We start from the raw sequence: 24,994 nt of genomic DNA, 5'->3' as shown, positions 1-24,994 counted from the left end.
GGTTAGTTAGGTTTAAGTAGTTTTAAGGTTAGGGGACTGATGACTGATGACCTCAGATGTTAAGTCCCATAGTGCTTAGAGCCATTTGAACACTTACAGTATCTGTACCAATCTCATTCTGTTTCATTTACAAGTCTGAAAGTAAGAGTTGAAATCAAAAGTAAATCGTTTCTTGACGGAACAAGCCAGAACAACTCCCTGCAAAATTGCTATAGCACATGGTAGAATGTTTCCCCTTCATTTTTTTGACGTCTCTGTCTTTTCACTGGACTAATGAGGCCTTCCATGAATTCCTCCCTTGAGCTAACCTCTTCATCTAAGAGTAGCACTTACACCGTATGTTATTAATTATTTCTTGGATGTATTCCTTCTTCTTTTAACCTGTGTAGGTTCATCTGTTACAATGGAATTCCGTGATATTTTAATACAGGCACTGTCATCTCGTGCCTTATTCTTTTCAGTGTCTTCTACACATTCCTTTCTTCGCCAGTTCTGCGGAGAACCTCTGGACTCCTTCATTCTGTATCAGCATTCCTGATTTTCAACATACTTCTGTAGTTTAAATTAAGGCCTATCTTTGAAGGCAGTAGACTTCTTTAGGCCAGGAATGTCGTATTTGCCTGCGTTAGATCGACTGTGTTTCTCAAAGTGCATGATTCAGTACTATTCAATGCTGTACTAAAAAATTAAGTTCTCAGATTTTTCTTCCTTAAGGGTTGGGGTTGTTTTGCGGGAGGAGACCAGACAGCGAGCTCATCGGATTAGGGAAGGACGAGGAAGGATATCGGTCGTGCCCTTTCAAAGGAACCATCCAGGCATTTGCCTTGAGCGATTTAGGGAAATCACGGGAAACCTAAACCAGGATGGCCGGACGCTAGATTGAAGCGTCATCCTCCAGAATGGTGGTCCAGTGTGCTAATCACTGCTCCACCTCGCTCGTTTAAATTAAGGCCTATCTTTGAAGGCAGTAGACTTCTTTAGGCCAGGAATGTCGTATTTGCCTGCGGTAGTATCCTCTTCGCTCGTCTGTCATGTGTTATCTTGCTTCCAAGGAAGCAGAATTCGTTAATTTCATCTGTTTCGTCGTCACCAGTTTTGATGTTGACTTCATAAACAATTTTCTTTCTACTACTCATTGGTTTAGTCATTCCTCGGTTTATTCTCCATCCATAGCATGTGCTCATTAGACAGAGCATTAAATTAAACAGATACTGTAATTCTTTTTCACTTTCACTGAGATAGAAATGTCTTCAGCGACTCTTATTGTTAATATCTTTTTACTTTGAACTTTGAACCACTCCCTTTGTCTCCGTTACTGCTTCTTCGATATATGAATTGAACAGTATTGGCGGAGAAATTAATTCTCTCACACATTTTCTATACTGAGCACTTAGTCTTTCGTTTCAATTCTTATTTTTCCTTCTTGGTTTCCGTACATGTTTTACCTACACTGTACACTAATTTTCCTCAGTATTTCGAGCATCTTGAATCATTTTACAATGTCAAACGCATTTCCTAGATAAACAAATATTATCATTTTTTTTAAATTTTTGCTTCCATTTTCAAGTGCAACTTCATAACCGTCTGCGTGGTACCTTCTCTTCTCTAAATCCAAACTGATGGTCAGTAACACATCATCAGTTTTACGTACTTCTGTATATTATGCTTTCAGCAGCTTGGCTGCACGAGTTCTTAAGCTGACTATGGCTGACTATGCAATAGTTGGCGCAGTTATCCACATACCATAAGAATCAGAAGTAGTTAAGTGGAGGACTTATCCTCAATTCGTCTGTTTCAAATTTGTACTAAAAAATGTCGTGCAATGTGAAACTGAGAAATTTATTGTAAACAGACATCATCTCCAACTTTCAGCTGTGTAGGTGCAATGTTGCTGGATCGTATTAGTTTGACTCCTAGTGGAAAGTAACGATAACAGTATGAATTACCGAATATGCAATATTCTCTTGCACTTGGGCATGGCTGTCCCTGTCCTGTTGATTTACATAAATGTGTCCCTGCATCTGTCGCGAAGTTCATTGGGTTTAGACAGACGTCCTACGTACTTAACAGTGTTCACGATTGTGCACTGGGCGTTGTCATCGGGGTCTCATCGATTGCAAGCCTTTCCTTTCACCTGTTCGTGTACATAGTGCAGGCTCCTTGTCTGGTTTCCGTTCTTTTAGTTGACGTTAAACGTCTCTTACTTCACCAGATCTCGGCAGCTCGTTAGCGATTTTCACACTCGGAATCAAGTAACGATGATTCATATGTGTTGTTAAAATTAATTTTTACCTATATCCTTTGTGTGCCTTATTTCCAGAAAGTACTTTGAAAAATATCCTGTTTATGAACAATTAAACTGATTACGTAAACTTATTCTCTCCATTCATGCTATACTTTACACTTCTTCACCCTCTCTCTATCTTGAAATGAGGTTACAGTATGTCACACCATCTTCCCCTTAAACACCACAGGCTACAAACAACTTGTTACGTCTGTAGCATTGTACAAGCTGTAACAGGTGAAGCAAATTAGACTTTCCTAAAGTAATTGTTTTCCTGTTTTATTAGGTATGCAACAGCTTTGAGTCTGTTTGCTTTGTTTCCATGTATAGTGTTCTTCGAGTGTGAAGAATTATATTTTGGTAAAATACAGCTGGTTCACGTTGGGAAGCTTTCCAATGTGGAAACGTTCCTATAAAGGTTATTTTCAGCCTAACAATACTATGTTTACAGGGTTAAAATAGTAACCGGCAATTCTTGTACTTCACTAGTCTGAGAACGACTTCGAAACATTGTCAAGCAAAACCTAATACAGTGTACTATTTATTGTACCCATACACGGATATCTTTAGCAGAAGGCGAAAGATTTACGCGTCTTGAAGTGGAATCAGAGTGTGACAACTCGGCTCTTATGGAAAGTCAAAGATTCACTCAATAATTTCATACAGCAGAGTGTCAGAAATCATTTGTTAATACATTGCCCGGAAGAACGTCCTGCTGCTAACAGGCGTAGAACTGAAATATTCTACATTTTCTTCGAGTCAGCTGTCAGTCTATCGACTGAAATACGTGTGTGCCACTGAACCTCTCTGAGTGGAGGGAGAAATAAACTTTGTGGTACTTCTTCAGTGCAATTGCACCTGACGAATGTGTTGTACATACTAAGAACTTTCAATGTTGTTCAGCATAACAATACCACATTAGTAAAGTAGACTAGATCCGTAAGCATCTCAGCATCGTAAACTTCCTTTGTGTCAGACTATATGAATTGAGAAAAGTGACTAAGCCAAGATTTTAGGCACTTGAGTCCAAATTAGCTGTGGTGTTTCGAATAATAAATATCAAGGAATACCTTCACACAGTTAACGATCTGGGAAGCTTTCAAAATCGACAGACAGAGGACCACCGGATTCTAATGCGTACTTTCCCCATTGCGCTCAGACTCTAGACACACTTGTCAGCTAACTTACCTCAAAAACAGAGGTATCTAGCAGTGTCATATAATCCCTCAATGGATCGCACTGTTTTGGTTGCTAAAATGCTACTCACAGATCTAAATCTTGCAATAACTATCCAAGAACGCTAATAGCAAAGCAGAGGAAAACATGGTGCAGTGAAACAACTTGACAGATCCATAAAGATCGCTGGTATGAACTGATAAACTAATGTCTGAATCTGCCCAGGACGAAGTGATTCATTTTGTGGACAGTTTTCACATACGTTTCTCACCTTAAGAGAATGATGTATGGAAGTCTTTGGACTGATGTCTCGTACACTTCTGCGCCTTAGAGGTCTACTGAAGTTGTCAAGAGTGGTGTCTGGCGCTAAGTGTGAATAATTTACTACGAATGCAGAGGGTTAATTGGGCTCACTGTATCGATGCTAACTAACGCTCGTCTGTTCTTCGAGTGGCCTTTGTGGAAGTTTCTGAGTGACCATCTCACCATTATGAAACTGGACAGTGTCGAGTTCACCCGGAGAGACTACTACTTGAGCAATTTGATAACTCACAAGGTGTTTCTCTCAAATCTGAGTTGCATAAACATATAGTTATAGTAGTACTAAGTAAACGTATAGGTCTCCAGAAGTGCCAATATGACTTACAGAAAATGACACAATGAATATTATGGTTAGAATGACGAGTGTAGCTAATTTTCTGTAAAGTAATGTTATTTAAGATGACATTTACTGTTGCGAGCGAGATCTTGTTCATTACACCATTTCGGTCAATATATAAAGTTTAAAGGTGAATAGCACAGTTATTTAAAAAATTGTATGAGATCAAACTTTCAACATTTCATCAAATTTGTACTTTACATCTATGACTGCCGCTATGTCAACAATGTGAGTGTTGTAGTAGCACTCAGAATAATTTGCAATCTCTTACTTTAAAAAAAATCATATAAGCTAAGAAATGTTTTTACCTGACAGTACTAAAATAATAGGTGTGAAGAAGAGAAGCGTTAACAATGGCAACCAGTGGCCTGACAGACCGAAGCATAAAGTAATTCCATGAAACAAAGAGGGCATTGAGTGACACACTGCTTCTTGAATCAGATTTTCATTTTGCAGTGGAGTGTGCGCTGATATGAAACTTCCTGGCAGATTAAAACTGTGTGCCGGACCGAGACTCGATCTCGGGACCTTTGCCTTTCGCGGACAAATGCTCTACCATCTTTTTTTAAATTTCATTTAGTTCTATGTATCGTTCGTTGAATTTGTTCGTGGCGGACGTCCGATAACACTCGTTCAGGTAGTTCGTTGATCCGTTCACTCAGTTTGTTATTATACAGGGTAGCTAAACCCTCTGACCGAACACCCTGAGCTACCGTGCCGGCGTCCATCTGAGCTACCCAAGCACGACTCACAGTCCGTCCTAACAGCTTCACATCTTCCAGTACCTCGTCTCCTACCTTCCAAACTTCACAGAAGCTCTCCTGCGAACCTTTCAGAGCTAGCACTCCTGGAAGAAAGGATATTGCGATGACATGGCTTAGCCACAGCCTCGGGGATGTTTCCAGAATGAGATTTTTACTCTGCAGCGGAGTGTGCGCTGATATGAAACTTCTTGGCAGATTAAAACTGTGTGCCGGACCGAGACTCGATCTCGGGACCTTTGCCTTTCGTGGGCAAATGTTCTGCCATCTGAGCTACCCAAGGTCCCTAGTTCGAGTCTCGGTCCGGCACACAGTTTTAATCTGCCAGGAAGTTTCACACTGTATCATCTGTACACCACAAGTAAGCAATACTAGTGACGAATTCTTATACCAGTCATGCTATTCACTTACGTGCAGCGGATAATTTATATGTGAATGTCGACTTTTCCGGTGTATACTGCTGACGCATCTCGGTCTTCCATCTGGATAGCTGCGCTGAAATTCCGCGACGTTTCGATGAGTGTCACTCTCACCATCTTCGGAAGTGAAATTAAAAAATCTCGCCAGCAGATGCTGTGCTGAGACACGCACTTCACCTTTTGTGATACGTGATTCGAAAAACAGACCAATCTAACGATCTAGAGGATTGGGAAGTAGACTGAATACTGGTCATCAGCAATGCACGTGTTCTGAATATGAATACTACCGTAATGAAACACAAATAGACCCTTGAGCTCATTCCTAAATAAGATGGTTACATAATTTCTGGAAATTGCCAGTTAATGGTTTTTATATTATTGTGTTCTGTGTAGGTGATGGAAATCCACTAGTGCACCCGGATGTAGGCCTATTACCCTGACGGTCGCAGGTTCGAATCCTGCCTCGGGCATGGATGTGTGTGATGTCCTTAGGTTAGTTAGGTTTAATTAGTTCTAAGTTCTAGGCGACTGATGACCTCAAAAGTTAAGTCGCATAGTGCTCAGAGCCATTTGAACCATTTGAACCTATTACCCTGGCATTCCCCGGCGCACTGTAGCTCTAGCGAGTATAGAGCCAGATTAGAATGGTTGAGCTTATGCAAGCATTTGATTGCGAATGACACGCACTAGCACCTTCTCTGGTAACTTTAATTATTTTACTTTTTTATATTTACTTGCTTAACATGAGTAATAGCTCATTAAGGGATACATTTCATTACTTTTAAAAGTAATTTGCGTGGGACTGTATCTGTAAAAGGTGTCCATTTTTATGCTACTGAATAAATTAGTTTCGTGATCAGTAGTCATCGGCATTTCATAACCTCTTCTCCGTCCAGTCACTCTGAAACCCCAGGGAATATAAACGGAATAGGATTTTTATGTATAGCCGGTAGAAAAAAGGAGCTGGACTTGGCGAATGAAACTGCTGCAACTACAGAGAATATAGCACTGCGCACAACGTTATTTGGCCCCATCTTCTCTACGCTCATCGACTAAGTTATCCGTTGAGCATCAGAGGCACATCTCTCAGTTACGTTGGGCCAATTACTTTGTATCGTATATAATTCATTCAACTGGAGTACTGTGTGGCAAACGCGGCGCACGTGAGTTAACAACGTCGTCAATTCAGACACTGCTGATGTAAATCAGCATGACTACGAGAGACGGGAGTGGAAGTCAAAAGATATAATTATATCCAAATTTAGAACACAGCCATCCGAGTGCAGAGTAGCACAGCTTCTATTTCATTGTTTCTATATATTTCATACGTCTTTCGCCATTAGTATATTGTGTGAAGGTGAAGTTTGAATATGAAAGTAAAATGTACAGTTCGTTTATCTCCAAAGACGATACAGTCATTTCGTCACATTTCTAGCTATTTGTCAAACATACACGTTTGAATTGCAAATATCAAAACTTACACCAGCAGCGTCTGAATCGACGACGTTGTTGACTTAATTAGTGGCTACCACATCATTATTTACGAACTTAAGTTTGCACTAGGAAGTAAGTCTTCATTCTTCATTCAATATCAGCTTCCACAGATATAAGGAGTGCAAATAGGTAACAAGCCGCAGAATGTCACATCACTGGTGTTTCGAAATTTAGGCAAGCCCTTTGCTATTATGGTCAGGCATTCAGAATTATTTCCTGACGATGAACTAAGATTCTTGTAGCAATACGTTAAACGTGGTAGAAGAGTGCACGTAGCTCAAAAACTATTTTTTTTATGAGCCTGGCGTTGCAAAAAAGATGATTAAAGTTTATCGTACAGTCAAGAAGAAAGTAATTTGAGATGGAGTATTAGAGAGCGACAGTTAAAGAAATCGACTCAATCCAGCGAATCCACAGAAACACAAATTTAATTAGCTGAACAGGGTCCTGAATCAGCGTCTTCTCAAACGTGAGGACATAACACAAATGAAAAATTGTGCACTTCACAAGTGTCGTATGACTACAACATAATGAATCAAAATTGGAATTAGTCAACACACAGAAATACCTGGGTACTACTACCTACAAAATGGATCAGTCACATTGGCTGAGTCGTAGACAAAGTATGTGGTAGACTTAGGATCATTGGAAGGATACTGGGAAAATACGGCCTACTTATGAGTCTGCTTGCAAACCACTTGTGCGATCTTCTGATATCACTTATCAAGCGCGTGAGACGCATACCTAAAAGGAATACTGACCATACACAAGAAGGAATCGCGCATGGTCACAGTTTTGTGTAACTCAGGGATAGCACTACAAAAATGATGAACAGTCTGATTTAGCTGACGATGAAAATCGATACGTATTATCCCTGAAACGTTAATCACTATGTTTGAAGAATCAGTATAAAGAGATATTTCTCCCATGGTACGTACGTGATTTGAACGAGAAGAAGGCGTAATAGATGGTGCCACGCTGTGTATCCTCTGTCACACACTTCATCGCTGTTTGCAGATCCTGTATATAGAAATACTTTCTTAGCGCCCGTTGCCTCGCTCGCGTAGGCTGTATGGCCTGCAGAAATTTTTTTTCGTTCTTGTTACATAGAATTTTTACATTGTTCACAAACTGCAACACCTTCTAAGCTTTTCACGCTAAATAACGCCGTATAAGCATACTCTTTTCTGAATGTACTTCTGACAAAAGGGCGATTCTTGGAGCTGGAGTCGACAGTTTTTGTTAACCGTGCCTTTTGCGTTCTTCTGATTTCCACATCAATTTTCATCCCCTAACAAATATTTCTATATATGTAACCGAGAAATGAAATAACAATGTTAGAAAATTTAGCTTAAAATTTTTTTTAATCTAAGAAATTATTATCTTACAAATTTTCATCCCTTATTGTACTCCCTTAGGGGTAAAATTTGCAGAAACAATGAAACACTTATTTTTTTTAATTTCTAACCGAGAAGTCAAATACCAATAGTCCTAGACGTAGCTTTAAAACTGCATTAGTAGTTCTTTAGTAATTATTTATTTCAAAATATCTTTCACCCAATATTTTATCCCAATTAATGGTTAAATTTCCAAACATGCTGAAACAAGCATTTTTTATTTTCTGACTGAATAACCAAGAACCAGTTTTCGTAGATCTAGATTAAAAATTCCCTTAAAAGCGACCTACTTTCAAAAAGCCTTTCATCACCTATTACACCCCCTTAGGAGTGGAATTTCGTACAATAACTACTTAAACGATGCCGAAGCGCGTGGTAGCCGTGCGGTCAGAGGCGTCTTGTAACGATTCGCGCGACTCCCCACGCCGGAGTGTCGAGTCCCCTCTGAGGCATGGAAGTGTGTGTTGTCTTTAGCGTGTGTTAATTTAAGTAGTGCGTAAGCCTCGGGACCAATGACCTCAGCAGTTTGGTCCCATAGTCCTTACCACAAATTTCCAAATTTAAACGATGCCTACGGTATAAGATCCACGCCCTCTCAAAACTTAAAGTTTCTATCTTTAGGGGTTTGGGCAGGATGATGACGAGTCAGTAAATCGTCCGACCCTATTTCATCACCCTTAGGGGTTGAATTTCCAAAAACAATGAAACACTTTTTTTTATTTCTAACTGAGAAGTCAAATTTAAATCTTTCTTCATGTAGCTTGAAAAATAATTTCATAATAAAAAAAAAATTGGAAAAAGTCGCATCCTTCATTTCACCCTCATAGGTTTGGAATTTCGAAAAATCGCTTCTTAAAAGACGACTGCAGTGTAGGACACACGACTGCTCCAGATTTCAAGTTTATATCCTTAGCGGTTTTTTCTGGGCGATGATTATTCAGTTAGTCCGTCAGTCAGGACACTGCCTTTTATTTATAGGTAAGTCACTGCGTGCCTCATCTCGTTCAATCTGGCACCGAAACAAAATCTTTATCTCCAACGAGGTAATGAATAAGTCGAACGGATTTGGTCATTCGCTTTTGGCACTACACCTCCGTGCCAGCAGCCTCCTCAGCAGTTGGAGCTGGCAGCGAATTCCGCATGTGATGCGAGCGGCCTGCAGCCGGTCAGAAGCACTTGCGCCGAGTTGGGCGGTAGCGCCGGGTTCCTCGCAGTGCCGCCGGCGCTACGGGAACACACTCGCAGATGCGCGAACTTCGCTGCACGAGATCCGGTATTAGTCCGCCCGACACTACAGGAACTTTATAAACTTGTTCAAGAGCTGAGATCTCACGCTCCGTTGCATCTTGCAGTTTGTTCCCCGCTGCGAAAGTTCCGATGCAGTTTGGCACAGATTTTCTCCAGCCCTCTTTTTTTTCCCCTGTAGAGGACTGCGAGTGCTACTACTGATATGGACAGACGTTTTTGAGCTGAGAAACGCTAGTCGTATTTTCGGAAGATGTCTGTTATTACCATGTGTGGATATAATTTTCCTGCATTATTTTGTTACGACTTTTCTTTTCTGTAATTGTTTTTGATAAAATGTTTGAGCGGAACGAAAACAAGACTCCCTATGAACTACACAATGGTGGTTTGTTCGAATTGTGGTGTCACCGCCAGGCACCACACTTGCTAGGTGGCAGGTTTTAAACCGGCCGCGGTCCTTTAGTATACGTCGGACCCGCGTGTCGTCACTATCAGTGATTGCAGACCGAGCGCCGCCACACGGCAGGTCTGGTCTAGAGAGACTACCTAGCACTCGCCCCAGTTGTACAGCCGACTTTGTTAGCGATGGTTCACTGTCTACATACGCTCTCATTTGCAGAGACGACAGTTTAGCATAGCCTTCAGCTACGTCATTTGCTACGACCTAGCAGGGCGCCATATTCAGTTACTATAATGTATTCTGAACAGATAATACTGTGAATCATGTACCGTCAAGAGCGACTGTCATCATTAATGGATTAAAGTGAAGTATCAAACTAATTACGTCCGCTTTCTGAATTCTCATTCCTTGTCATGTTCCAGACCTCACCTCAGTATAGTTCTTCCCTCCTCACGCCAGCCTGGGTGAGCTAAAACGTGTTCATTTCGGCCTCCACTCGTAACGCGGTGTTGGCTCTTCTGCTAACACAAAACGAATTTTAAAAACCAAACAAAGAGCGGGAACCAGACAAAAGTGGCATCTAATTGACGAACGTGAGGTCTAGCTCTGAAAAAAAAAATATCTACCACATTTTACGGACTACAAGACACTCTTTGATCTTCGAAAAATTGCTTCCAAAATTCAGGTGCATCTTATATTCTAAATTCATGTAACAATGTCCAGTGTTTGATTTAAAATTCTCGTCCGTCTTAAAGACGCCCATATATTATACCGCGAGAAACCTATCTCTATCTGGAAACATTGGATTCGACTAGCAGCAGCAGCGCACCGATACGAAGAACAGGAGTTACGGGGATTCACAAACTTCATAATACTGTTTGCCTCCCTTCCCGCCATCACAAACCCAGAACACTGTCTAGGCTATGATGCGTCACTGCCTACGTTGGCAGTGAACTTCAACGGAAAATTATTTGTGTTATAGGTAACAGAACAGTATTTTTGTTACTATCTAGTTCAGTAATGGAAATAATAAAATGTGTACAAATGATGGGACTATAGACTGAAAATAGTAGCATATGATGAAGTAACTGGAAACAGAGCATCTGAGAGGCATTTCGGCCCTCCACCAACAAAAAAGAAAAACCATTCGCTATTGGCGGGCTAGTAAAGAAGAACTGAAACAAATGTGGCAGACTAAATGTGCAAATAGAGGACTGAATGCAAAATGGCCAAAACTAGAAGATGACGATTTTCAGGGATTTTATGGGTCATCTCAGTTTTGTAAACTAAGAATTTTTTAAATCTAGCTTCACAATCTAATACTGAAAATATTAAAATGTTATTTTTTAAGAAAAATGCTTCAGAATTAATATGCGTCTAATAGTCCGTAGCGTCTTATAGTCCATAAAATACGGCAATTCCTTAAAGTAATCAATTAAGAAAAACTTAATGAGTGATTTGAGGGAAAACTGAAATACTACGCGAATAACTGCTGTAAATAGTGAAAAAGCTCGTCTTTTCAAGAGGCGGTTATTTTGTGCATAAAATATTACGTTGATCTGATACCTGCGTGTCGAAATGGTTTCCATCCGACCCAGTACCCTATTCAAGACGCATGAAAACAAAGTGAGGTGTCGAACCAATCATGCTTTCAGAACGATACCTGAAAATAAAAAAAAAATTAATAAAGAACTGCTGGAATGTGAAAACCTATGCCTAAAAGTAAGAAATAAAATAGTTCATACAAGCATTTGATACGCCTTTTGATTATGATTGCAATCGCGCACAGCAAATGAGGTAAGTCAAATGTTGCTCCCATCTATTTATTCTCACTTCTAGACAAATCATGTAACAAAAGGTGACTGATTTTTTAATTTTTTTAATTAAGTGATTATATAATCCGGAAATTCTGAAATCGGTACATACACACTCTAAGATAGCTGTTTATGCAAGTGGGGTAACATTTCTCTGGCGTCTCGCAGCACCACTTGCCGTGGGTGTTAAGCTACCGTTAATGCTCGACAATATTTTTATTAGGTATTTGGAGAAAGTTATTTATAAAATTTAAAGAGAAGTATGGAAGAGATAACATTTATTCTGTATAACTTCATAAACAGTTAATTACAAAATTGAATAAGAATGGCCGGATGTCTCAGGGTAGCTTGAGCTAGGTCGGAAGTGCAGAAGTGCACCACGTCGCTTCGAAATGAGTGAGGACTGCTGCTGCCACAGTGGCTACCGACCGTTTGCTTCGCCCAGCTCCAGTTCAGTAAGCAAACTTTGCACCTGAAATCGGCCTATCTGGGTCGCTGGCCACTGGCGTGTACTCATTATACTACAGTGAAGGCTGTCAGCCGGCCGGAGTGGCCGAGCGGTTCTAGGCGCTACAGTCTCGAACCGCGCGACCGCTACGATCACAGGTTCGAATCCTGCCTCGGGCATGGATGTGTGTGATGTCCTTAGGTTAGTTAGGTTTAAGTAGTTCTAAGTTCTAGGGGGCTGATGACCTCAGCAGTTAAGTCCCATAGCGCTCAGAGCCATTTGAACCATTTGAAGGCTGTCACTTGATCCCCGATGCTCGACTCCGAGGCGCCTCCCTCAGCCGCAGTCCACGATTAATCGTAGAGTGGCCCTTAATGACGTTTTCTACGTACTTTTAAAAACTTCATTTTCCTTTGATTCCTCACACGAACCATGGTTTTGGTTAGCGTCATCACGTTCGTGATTCTTGCCCGCCAATCCGAACTTTCGTACCATTGGCGTCTCACCCCCGCTTTTCTCTTTTCAGTTATCAATTTCCTTGATGGTTTTCGTCTCCAACAAGTCGTAGGAGCGTCTCGTCAAAACTAACAATACTTCCCAGGGCTGGACGCCCATTATGCGTGCTAACGACTTGTATAGGCGCCACTTCGTCACTCCCTACAGGTCGCACAGCGGTTATGACTTGCAAGTCTACCACAAGAAATTAAAGTGTGACAGAAGAGAATCCAACGACCATACAAAATATGTCACTCTGAAAGCGTCAGTCGCCGGCGGAATAACAAGTTAAATCTAACCACCGTACCTGACCAGCAACGGCGGTTGGTGATGCTCGTAAATGCTGATACTTCCCGCCGAAGGCTGGTCCCTTGTCCACGCTTGTGTAGTAAACTACAGTTATCGAGCGCCTCGTCGACATAACTGTGTAAGCTCACCGAATAAAAAAATCAGTCACCTGCAGAGAAATAATTACAAGCATCATTTAAAAACATGTAATTACGCCCCTGGACTTGATAATCGCCTGGATTCGGTTCGGAATTGATTACACAAAGTTGTGCAGGTCCGCTGCAAGCATTTTAAGCCACTCGTACAGAATTTGATGGCGCAGTTCCACCAAATTGTGGGGATGCTCACCGATTTCCTTTGGGCTTCAGGTTACGTGATTTTTCAGACCAGTCGAGATGTAATAGGGCGGGGGAATGTTCAGAAAACCAAACACGTATTCTCGCAGCGCGATTAACTTTGCTGTTGTCTTGAAAAATAGGGGAATAAATAGCGTACTCATCTACAGATGTCTGCTGACAGGCAACACTTAAACATTCAGAATCATTAAACAACCATGTTGGTTCATATTAGCGGACACCTTAGTGAGGGAGCCCAGTTCATGATAAGGAAAACACCCCCAAAATGGTTCACTTGCCATTCGGTAGAATCGACGACGTGCGGCATTTGAATATAGGCAAAATCGTGATCCATCAGTCCACATTAAGATCCGCCTGTCAGCTACTGTCCAACGGTCGATGACTTCTAGCCTACTGAAGACGCGCATCGGTATGTGCCTCTGTGAGCAATGGTCTCTTGTGAGGTGACACACCCCAAATATTCACTGCGTGCAGTCCCGGCACTGCGATCTCTCGCTAAAAAGTTAGGATGGACCTCCACTCATTGCCTGTCGGGAATGAAAGCAATTTTGATTCACAAGGCGAGAAATGCGTCTCCTTTCTCTCTGTCAGGATCTTTCTCCGATCACCACGTTTCCTACCCACTGCTTTTAGACACGTTGAACAATCCGCCGCGAAACACCAACAAATCCACCAACTTCCCAAGGGTGGCCAAGGGCAGAGCTAAAAATAATTGCCCCTTTTGCCGCTTTGTCACGTCCTGATATTTATCCATGTCTATGTACATTGTCCGTTTGAAATGTGAATGTCTCGTTGATAACTGCTGCTTCATCTGCGCGTGAGCGGTGGCGTCTGGTGATCTTGTATACTTTAACGTATGCTCTTACACAAGGCTCTCACATTTTATGTCAGACACAAATGATCCCACAATTAAACTGAAAATAATTCCCATACCTCACTTCTGACGTAAGTTTTCGGGAGTTTACACTTGGTTGTACGTCATAGGCTGGAAATGGAAATTCTCTCACAAATATTCCAAATTAGGACTCCGTCTGGCCCACTGCCAACTCAACCGCTATTTGGCTGAAAATAAACTCTCTCGACAATGAATAATTACTATTACTGCCCGCTCTATGTAGAGAACAATAAGTAAATGGAATCCTGTAACTGACTAAGCAAAAGCCATGATTTCGTACACTCTTACAGAAGTGATTTTCAGGCTTCACATGTTTCGTGGGGAGATACAGACATGGCTATTTTTATTCAATACGCTGTTACTTTCGCCTTAAATATATTCCTTTGTGACTGAGAACATTTCCATTCATACTTTCTTGCACATGAGGTACCCCCTACACCGTGAAAAATGAGTATTGATGAAGCTGTCGATGAAGATGCATACGTTGGATCACTGAACGCACCTTGCCCTATTGGCACAATTTTACAGAAAGAAATTATAAAAAAAATGTTCCAGCCTCTTCTCTTTCCTCATGAAAATAAACACAACAATGCACTGGGAAAGCACTACTGTCAGTCATACAAAAGACATTGAAAACACCTAGCATGTTGCCCTGAAATAAGTACTGGAACTATGTAGCAATACTTCGGTAGGTAGTAGAGGTACCTACAGAACCCAGATCTCGAATTTATGACTAGGCTTATACTTTTCTGTGTTTATACTTCCTCGCCGTATTTTCAAAAATTTCGTGCCACGGCGTTGCGGCAGAACATAGGAAACGAAACAGTGTGAGAACACATGTTTAGAAATGAGTCGCTACTTTATCTTGGAACCACTCTTTACTGCATACACATGTCGATCATACTTCTATTCATTGTTCACGTGTAAAAGATCATTACGAAAATGTGATGATTAATGTATTACGTGAAACATTTTCAGCAAATGTCAACATCTTACATTTTGTGGTTAACTTATTGTTTGACGAAAAGTATGAATCATGACACTCATCAGTTTAAATGATGTAAAGTTTTGTAAAATGTTTCCAAATGTCGCTCTGTTATTTTTAAGAAAAGGGTAAATTTTCACATTTACTTATTAATATCACCTAATTTTTTGTAATTTTACATTGTCTTACGGACCCTAACACAGCGTACCGAACGTGGAGATCTTTGACAATCTGAGTGAGTAAATAGTTGCTCATAAACAACTACTCTGGAAAGTAGATGATGGTGATAATTCTGTTACTTATACGTGTAAATATACGAACAAACACACGTAAAACTCGCCTGTGTTGCACATTTGATTATTGATTTGAACATTTTAGTTGCAAGGAGAATTTTCTTTAAATTTCAGTTAGGGTAAAACGCTTTCATTGCAGTTTCTCTTCCTTACAGAAAAGATGTTAAATCTATAAGTAAGACAGTCGTAAGAGAACTTGCCGTTTATATATTGTAACATCCACGAGATAAAATTTTGGCTACAGTGCGAAGAGAGGAAATTATGCCTCTAACAGTTATAAACATTATGTATTCGACGTATGAAAAAACAATGAAAACTTATAGTGAATTAGCTCTGGGATGTGCTGAACGCAAAAGGGATAGATGAAGAGATAACACGAAAAGTCAGAAAAATGTATGAGGGAAGTGAGAGTTGTGTGAAAGTGGGGAGGGAACGTACTGCATGGTTCAAGCTGGAAAATGGGCTGCGACAGGGAAGTGCACTTTCGCCTTTATTGTTTATTATTGTTACGGATGAAATCCTACAGCAAGTATCAGATGCAATTGGAGATCATAAAATGAAAGCAGTGCTTTTTGCCGATGACCTGATGTTATGGAGAAATTGCGAGGAGGTGCAAGAGCAGTTAGATGTATGGGAGGCAACGGCAGCACAATATGGAATGCATTTCTCTGCAAAGAAAAGTGAAATAATTGTCACAACAAGGAAGAAGAATAGGCCAAATGTGGATATAACTTGTGGAGGGGAAAAACTACAAGTGGTAGAGAACTTCAAGTATCTGGGAAGCATGATTGAAAGTAAGGGGGGAAACGCAATGGAAATAAATGAAAGGTGCAGAAAAGCAGGGCAGTTCTTCAAATGCATTAGGGGGCTTATTTGGAGCAGGGAGGTGCCACAGAAATCCAAGGGAATTATATACCGAACCTACTTTGTCCCCATATTGGCATACGGAAGTGAGACATAGGTAAAGCGACAAAAGTAGAATACAAGCTAGTGAAATGAGGTTCCAGAGGAGCAGGTTGAGTGTAACAAGACGAGACAGATTGCGAAATGTGTATGTGAGGGAAAGACTAAAGGAGGAGCCAGTACAGGGCAGGATAGAAAAATCATGACTGCAGTGGTATGGACACATGAAGAGAATGGATGAGGGAAGAATTCCAAAGAGGATGTTTGATCTGCAACTGGAGGGGGGGAGGCCCGGAGGCCCAGGGGAGGGCCAAGAGATGGATGGGTGAAGGAATGTGCGACGAGAGGGGGAGGGGGCTGGACGAGGGTGAAACAGGGGGAATGGTGGAAGGACAGAACACGATGGAGAGACTTGTGTTTCCGACAGATCCAGCCAGTGGCTGGAAACTGTCCAAGATGATGATTTTTTTTTTATTTTTTTAAATGGACTTGTAGTCCGGGGTGATATGTTACAATACAGCATCACCGGTCTATTGCGGTCTAACTGTGTTGGTGAGGCAGTAAATTTCCACAGGGCAATTCACTTTGGAGGTGTGGCGGTGGGACTTGTAGTCCCGTACCACCCTCTGACGGTGATAGTACTACATGAGTCACGCAGAGGAATTTAGCCTAACATGGGCAGGTGAAGGTGTGGCGGTGGGACTTGTAGTCCCGTACGCCAGGGCGAAAGATGATGATGATGACCTGCAGCCATAAGTAGTAATAATTGAATATTCTGGCTGCGAGAATAATATTTTTAAGTGTTATTTGTGTATATGTGTTAGTTATAAGATTATTTTGTGTCAATTGATGATTGTCAGTGATTTATATATTTGTTGTGCTATATTGGTGGTGGAATGGTTCAGCAAAAGAAAAATAAAGCGAATGAGTATACTGATGCAGAGAAGACATCAGAGTCTCAGGTAGAACAATCTGCCCATTTTTCTGTCGAATTATTAGAAAATTTAATTATGAATGATAATTGATATTACCAGAGCAATATGTGACACCAAGGAACAATAATAGTGGAATAGAATGTACTTGTAATAAAGTAACCACCCCAACTGCGAATGATAGCAATTCCATGCACTTAACTACTTTGATGCATGAAGAAAGCCTGATTAAGCATAGACAGTTTCAAATATTTAACGAAGAAAGCAAGAAAAACATACATCCAGTAGTTTTCATTCGAAATTTCAAAAGTGCTCTTCCAAAATCATAGTCGGAAGAACAGAAAATACAGTTTGTGGTTTCACATATGTCTGGTGATGCGTCGCTCTGGGCATTAAATGCAGCAGAAACTTGCAAGACTTTCCACAACTTTGAGAAGGTGTTCCTTGATCAATTCTGGTCAGCGTCTACTCAAGAGCGACTCCGTAAAATTGTTTACAATGCAGAAATGTGCAATCCGAAGTCAGGTTCCTTAAGAAAGTACTTTGAGAAATATATTAACATGACCTGGTACTGGGATGAGCCAGTAACCACCAGAGACTTACTGCGAGTGTTAAAGGCTAGATTGCCCATACATATTAGAGAAAAATTATTTAATGTTAAAGACACCGATCTGAAAGAATTTCTGTCTGTAATTGATTCTCTGGATCTAGTGCAAGAAGACGCCAGAAAAAATTCTGACGTGATCAGCAATAGTAATAGTCCTAATAGAAAAAATTCATGGGGTGGAAATAATGGAAATAGGGGCGAAGGTAGTCCAAAGAAAAATAAAAGTAAAGCTTATAGTAACGGAAAATACAATAATAATAATAATAGTAGTAAGAATCCCTACAACCAAAATTATGGTTATCCTAATAATAATAACAGTAATTATCAAATGGCCGAAGAACACCAACAACCGAATGGTAATCAGAGGCCGTACCACAATGAAAACCCAAACAATAACAATAGCAACCGAAAGAGACGAAATGACAACAGATCAGACAGTCCATATAAAGATAAGCTTAAAAATATGCGGGGTGACAGTGAATATTGGCGGCAGCCAGGGCCAAGTCATTGGCAGCCGCAGCAAAATTCTATCAATTCAGGTCAGCCAATAAATTATGTACAGGCTATACCTATACCAAGCAATCAATATCCACCGTGGTGGGATCCAAGCAGGCCTCCTCCGACTGAAAACTCACAAAATGTTAGAATAGTGGAGGTACCTTCGGAAACAAAACAAAACACTCGGAAGCCAACAAATTAATTTCGGTCCCTGTAGGCCTTCGCCTGGTGGCCGAGGCCAATAATGAAGGCAATAGGTCGACGGAACAAAAAATAAACATCATACGGTATCAGGATGGCAACAGGATCGAAGATGAGCTATATCAGGAACCTGCTGTGTCTGATAAGCCACAAATGGAAAATATCCAAGCAAGTGTCACCGGAGCTGTTAATGGTGCAACAACTACTATTCTGCTTGACACAGGTGCTTATGTATCAGTTATGAACACGCAGTTTTTCGAGAAGGTATCGGAGATACGGAGATTGCCGATTTTGCCGGTTGCAAATTGTAAGGTTATAGGGGCATTGGGAAAAAAGGCACAGAGTATAAAATACCAGACACAGGTGGAAGTTTCCTTGGGAAATGATCGCTTATTATGCACGTTCCTACTAATGGATAACTTGTCAGTACCGGTGCTTCTGGGTCTTGAGTTCCTTCGGGAAAGGGAAGCTGTAATTGATCTCGCCCGTGGGACATGTGCACTTAAGTACCAACAGCGACCCATAACATTAATGCTGAATCGGGAGTTCGGTGCGAACCTTACGCTGATGAGAAAAATGAATCTTTCTGTCAGCAAACAGAAGATGTTAGTGTTGGATCATAAGCATCCACAGATGTGTCACAAAAATCGAAATAACGATGCACCCAGCAACGTGAGTGACATCGTCACAACAATAGAAGAGAAAGTACAGAAGGCAACTTGCATTAATGCTTCAGAGGCTAGACAATTAACAGAATTATTATCCGGATACCTCGAAGTATTCACTGAACGCCCTGGAATCGTAAAATATTACCAGTATAATATGAAGGTATATCCGCACAAGACCTATTGCAGAGCATCTTACTCGGTCCCCTGGACTAAGGAAAACGAAGTGAATATACAAAGGACCAATCAGAAGTGCAAGTGCACTACGCCATAACTGTAAATATAATGTTTATGGTAAAATAATTAGCAGTAATACCTTGATAATATTATGTATGTATTAGTTTATAAGCTTTTATGTCAAGTATTACACTGTAATGTTCTTGAATTATTTGAACAAGGAGTAGAGAATCTCCATAATAAATGTAATTTTACGCTAAAATGGATAAACAACTTGATAAACGCTTGAATAATATTGCATTAAATGTGAGGAATTTTACCTTTCTATACGTAGGATAGAAATGCTTAAAATGCTTAAATAATATGTTTGTTTGTGTGTAAGAATGGATATAACAAAAATATTTTCGTAAGATTGAGTCATATAGTCCCATACACGTAGTGTTGGTGGTGTGTGAGCTGTGTGACTGAAATAAATAATTAAACAAATAAGTAAAAAATAAAATAAACTGCTTTCACCACTAGTGATGCGAAATCTGAATGTGTACTGATTTACGTACACGGTTTCATTACAAAGTCATTTAAAATGCTTTTATGAGCAACATTCCAGTTAGATAAACCGAACATGGACATCTGTCCCAAAAACATGGTAAATAACAATCCCAATAAAAAAATAAAAAATATAAATATATGTATCTGTAATAAAAATGGAAATGTACTGTTATCTGGACAGTTCAGTAATGATCTCATGGTCAAGATAATGTAGCAGATTCTGAAAGTTTTATATTGTCTCATATTCATGTGACAGTGTAAAATTTTAAATTTTGTTATTTAGTCATGGTAATATGAACTTATGTGCAAGTGTACCAGACCTCATTACTTGAAAAGTGTCATTTGCATATAGATTGTCCGTTAAGTACTGTGGAAAACTACTGACAGCAATCAGAACAGTGAAACGTATTTCGCAGGAACTTGTGGACGCGTGAAGAACTGTGATTTATATTGTGAATAATGATGAACAGTGATAAAAACTGTGATCACGCAACCTCACGAACGCTCTTGGAGCGTCAAAGTTAGCAGCAACGCTATGAACGTTGAGTACTGTTGACTGAATTAATAATTAACTTGAACTGATGACCTTTAGTAGTTTGATATGAAGCGTCTCCGCGTGCCAAATTTAATGTGACAGACTGTACAGCCAGCCGCGCGGCAAAACAATAATGCAACGTTGACTACGCAGCGCGTCGCGAAAATATTTACATTCCGCTTAAGTAATCGAAGCACACTACAGACACTTGTATGATTAACGGTGCAGTGTTCAAAATGTGCATATTGTGATAAACTTAAGTGTGAATCACTACATTGTGTTGAACAGTGTCAAAATACAGAACATACTCCAAAAACAGTCTAAAAAATGGTTCAAATGGCTCTGAGCACTATGGGACTCAACTGCTGAGGTCATTAGTCCCCTAGAACTTAGAACTAGTTAAACCTAACTAACCTAAGGACATCACAAACATCCATGCCCGAGGCAGGATTCGAACCTGCGACCGTAGCGGTCCTGCGGTTCCAGACTGGAGGGCCTTTAACCGCACGGCCACTTCGGCCGGCTAAAAAAAAAAACAGTCTAATTCCATCCGTGTGAATGCGAGTGAAATGGACACTAATAAACTTTTCCACAAGATGAGAATAGTAATTATCTTGTCACTGATGCTTATATTTTGACATTTCATGTACCCGTCTAAAACTGAGGGACGTGGGAAAGGAGAAACAAGGCCTGCTGCAGCGCGACTTCTAGCCAGCAGCAGATCCAAACCACGATGCAGCCGACGGCAACCGACGCCCCACCGACTCAGCCGGGGGCGGTCCAGCAGCAGCCACTACCTGTCTGCGGTCCAACGGCTCGACACGGGGGCGGTCTTACGACGTCAGCAGCAAATTCTTAGGACATTCGATAAATGAGTGACTTTGGAAATTTTATGATACCTCACCATGAGAAAACATTCATTATCTCAGATGCTTACAACAGAGTCATAAATTTGCATTTTCCAGCATATTTTATTACATTCATGTCAAACCTGACTGTTAAAAGTAGGTGTCTGTATTTTCTTGAAGCCCCTTGGACGGTTATATTCCCGGTTTTCCGAGTCCAGTGAACCCAAATGGGGGGGGGGGGGGGGGGGGGATAAGTTAATCCGGGAAGTATCCGCAGCAGTTTCCGAGATAATACAGTCACTGAAGTCATTTAAAATACTCGATTCAACTATAATTTTGTCATGTCTAAAACAACACTGAAACTAAACACATGCATCTTGAGAGTAGCAAATCTACGTGGGTTACGTGGACCGATAAAAAAAAATATACAGTAGATAAACTAATTTTATTTCTCAGCCCAAGGGGCATTGTAACATCCACGAGATAAATTTTTGGCTACAGTGCGAAGAGAGGAAATTATGCCTCTAACAGTTATAAACATTATGCATTCGACGTATGAAAAAACAATGAAAACTTAGAGTGAATTAATTATTTATATTATATTCCATGATATTGGACATATCGATGTGTATCATACAAAGACAATGATAATTGTAAATTCCTTTTATGATCTGCGTTTGTCTTCCTTTGTGTTTACCATTCGTTGGTTGGCTTTTGTAGGTTCAGCACGCAAGACGCATAGCAAACTAAAGTTTCTTAAGAAATTGTAATTATTTGTTAATTATTACTTGAAAATAGAGTTCATTATTATTATAAATATGAGTGAATAATTATTTGTAACTTTAATTCCTCTCTCAGTAAGCATTATCTGCGTTAATTATTTCTTTCCGCTGCAACGAGCGCAGCCATTGATGATAGCGATTTGTATCGCGTGTTTGTCTGTGTTTTCCTTAGGAACAAATCAAATGTTTGCTTGATTAAGTCTAAATAGCGCACAATACGAAAGTATATTTTATAGAATTTAGTAATCATTTCAAATAATTACTTATTTGCTCTAACAATAGAAATTCTCTATCAATTGTCTGCCGCCATCTCAATAATTATCTCAGCGGCAAATTCAAATTATGCAACTCTGCAGACATAAATGCCGAACGTAATACAAATGTGTAAAAATAAATGTGTACCGGTGGTCCCGAACTCATTTGAATGAAAAATAATTCGAATCAGATTGGTTCTTTAAAAATAGTGCTCATAGCACGATCGTTATAACAAACTTTTCTAGCTGATGTATGGAGCCGAAATTAATTACGTACGAGTTGCGAAGAATATTGTTTCAGGTAACATACGTCAGTGTTTTGCGCGGCTGATATTCGGTGGTTTCAATGATCATTTTGCTGAAGATAACTGTTTCCATCATAATCCATAGTTGTATAGAATCTGTTGTAAGAACTGTGATTTAGTGACACTTACACAACTTACAGACAACGCTTTAACACGACGTTAACTTGAAGTTCTTTAGCAACTTGATCAAATTTTTAGCCGGAAGAAAAATTATTTAGTAATTACTCAATGTAATAAAATACGATTATCATTTCCATTTACAAATTAGTTAAATACCAAACCACTGAATAACCCAGCGAACGCCTCAATATACAGTTTATTTCTGTAGTTAATTACTTTTAATTTCTCACACACTTTCTCTAAATGAGGACCACGTAGGTAATCAACTACGTTGTGCGTCCCTAAGCTGAAGATAACAATGCAGAAACATAAAACTGGATCACCGGTAAACTCCATGTGAAGCTTAGACATTGTGGTGTTTTAGCAACTGTAATTTTTTAGACAGCATTGTGTTTCAGTTACGTCTCGAGATCAATGGATGTTGAAATGAGTACTTGAAATTGATGTATTAAAATGTGGAAAGTAAATACTACAAAAATGATTGGGCGACAGTCATCCTAAACGATGCAGTTAATTGGTTTAACTACAGAGAAAGCGCGATGTTTTCGAGTAGAGAGTTTGTTGGGATATACGGCTCAGACTATTTATTCGCTAATGACCCACAATTATTTTCTTGGAAAACTATGCTCATCACATGCATTTAAATCATACATAATTACATTTAATTGACGATTTTTAAAGAGTTGTTATCAATATTGTAATAGACGAAGTATCTAAATTTGTGACATTGTTAAACTATATATAATAACATACAGTTCAAAATACAAACTAGTAATTATCATGCGGTAGCGTAACTTGACCAACAGAACTGGCACGAATTACAATGTAAAACGTGACATGATTGTTAAGTAGCAATTTTTAATAAAGTATTGAATTTAAAATACCGGCTTGCACTGCAGTTAGTTCTATCAAACAAAATCTAAATTATAAAATCAACCATGAACTCACTGAAGTCTTAATAGAAACCTGATTCTCATAAATAAGAACAAATTTGAACACTAAAATTTAAATCACTTTCACCCTAACTGAAGCGGATTGCTTGTCAAGAAGAAGACAAAAAATTTACTGAAACGTCACTAAGGTTTTACGCTATTAAAGATGGAGTGTCTCATGATTCCAAGTAAGGGAATACCAATTTCATACGTCAGAAATCGGAGGGCGTAAAAGTCGCAAATGAAATAAGCCTAGCTTCTCTACGTCACCCGTCGTCTAGGGATAGTAGCGTCTTTGATTACCAATAAAAATGTCCTCTGTCCAGTTTCTAACACCGCCATCCCTCAAAGTTTGAATAAAAGTCATGAGAAATGGCTGCCGAATACTTGTCGGATAAGAGCCTTCTCAAAGAAGGCGGAGGGGTCGACAGAGGTTCAGGGCTTTCTCTTGCCCTTGAGGTGGAAAACAGCCCCTAAAGGCGAAAGAATCAGCAATTATCAACGTCATGAAGATGCAGAAGGCAGTGGAAATCTCTGCACCAAAGACACACAACGTGTATCCGCGGGACGTGTGGCCCGTAATGGAAAAGTGTCATGATGATCTCTCCATTGGAAAAAGATTCAGGATTAGGCCCCTATTCGAGGGGACTGCCAAGAGGGATGTGTCTATGAATGAAAAAAGTTGAATAACAAACGAAAGTGTAATTTTCTACGAGTCTTGGGGTGGAATGGCAGAATATTTGAACGTGGTAGGGACACTAGGAAATCTAAAAAAGGAAATGCTAAGGCACAATTACATATATTGTGTGTAAGCGAAGTGAAATGTAAAGAAGCTAGGGATTTCTGGTCAAATAAGTATAGGGTAATATCAACAGAAGCAGAAAATGGCATAACTGGAGTAGGACTCGTTATGAATAGGAAGGTAGAGCAGAGAGTGTGGTAGTGTGGATAGTTCAATGATAGCGCTGTTCTCATCAGAATCGACAGCAAACCAACACCGAAAACAATAATTCAGGAATATATGCCGACGACGATAGCTGAAGATGAACAGAAAGAGAATGTAAATAGGATATTGAAAGGGTAATACAGTGTGTGAGGGAAGATGGAAATTTAATAGTCATGCGGGACTGGAATGCAGTTATAAGGGAAGGAGTAGAAGAAAAGGTTGCATAATAATCTGGGTTTGATGCCAGAAATGAGAGAGGAGAAAGACTAATTGACTTCTGCAATAAGTTTCATCTAGCAACAGTGAATAGCCTGTTCAAGAATTACATGAGG

At 40.0% G+C, this 24,994-nt stretch overlaps 1 non-coding gene across 1 annotated transcript; it reads right to left on the bottom strand.

Annotated features, from left to right (window-relative positions):
• Positions 1-2,781: 2,781 nt before the first annotated feature.
• On the bottom strand, positions 2,782-2,898 carry LOC124596726. Its single transcript, XR_006978367.1, has one exon. It is a non-coding gene; the product is annotated as a U5 spliceosomal RNA (small nuclear RNA).
• Positions 2,899-24,994: the final 22,096 nt, after the last annotated feature.

This window comes from Schistocerca americana, chromosome 2 (assembly GCF_021461395.2).
Source record: "Schistocerca americana isolate TAMUIC-IGC-003095 chromosome 2, iqSchAmer2.1, whole genome shotgun sequence".
NCBI lineage: Eukaryota > Metazoa > Arthropoda > Insecta > Orthoptera > Acrididae > Schistocerca > Schistocerca americana.
The sequence above is the reverse complement of the archived record's forward strand: the minus strand, read 5'-3'. Positions and strand labels throughout refer to the sequence as shown.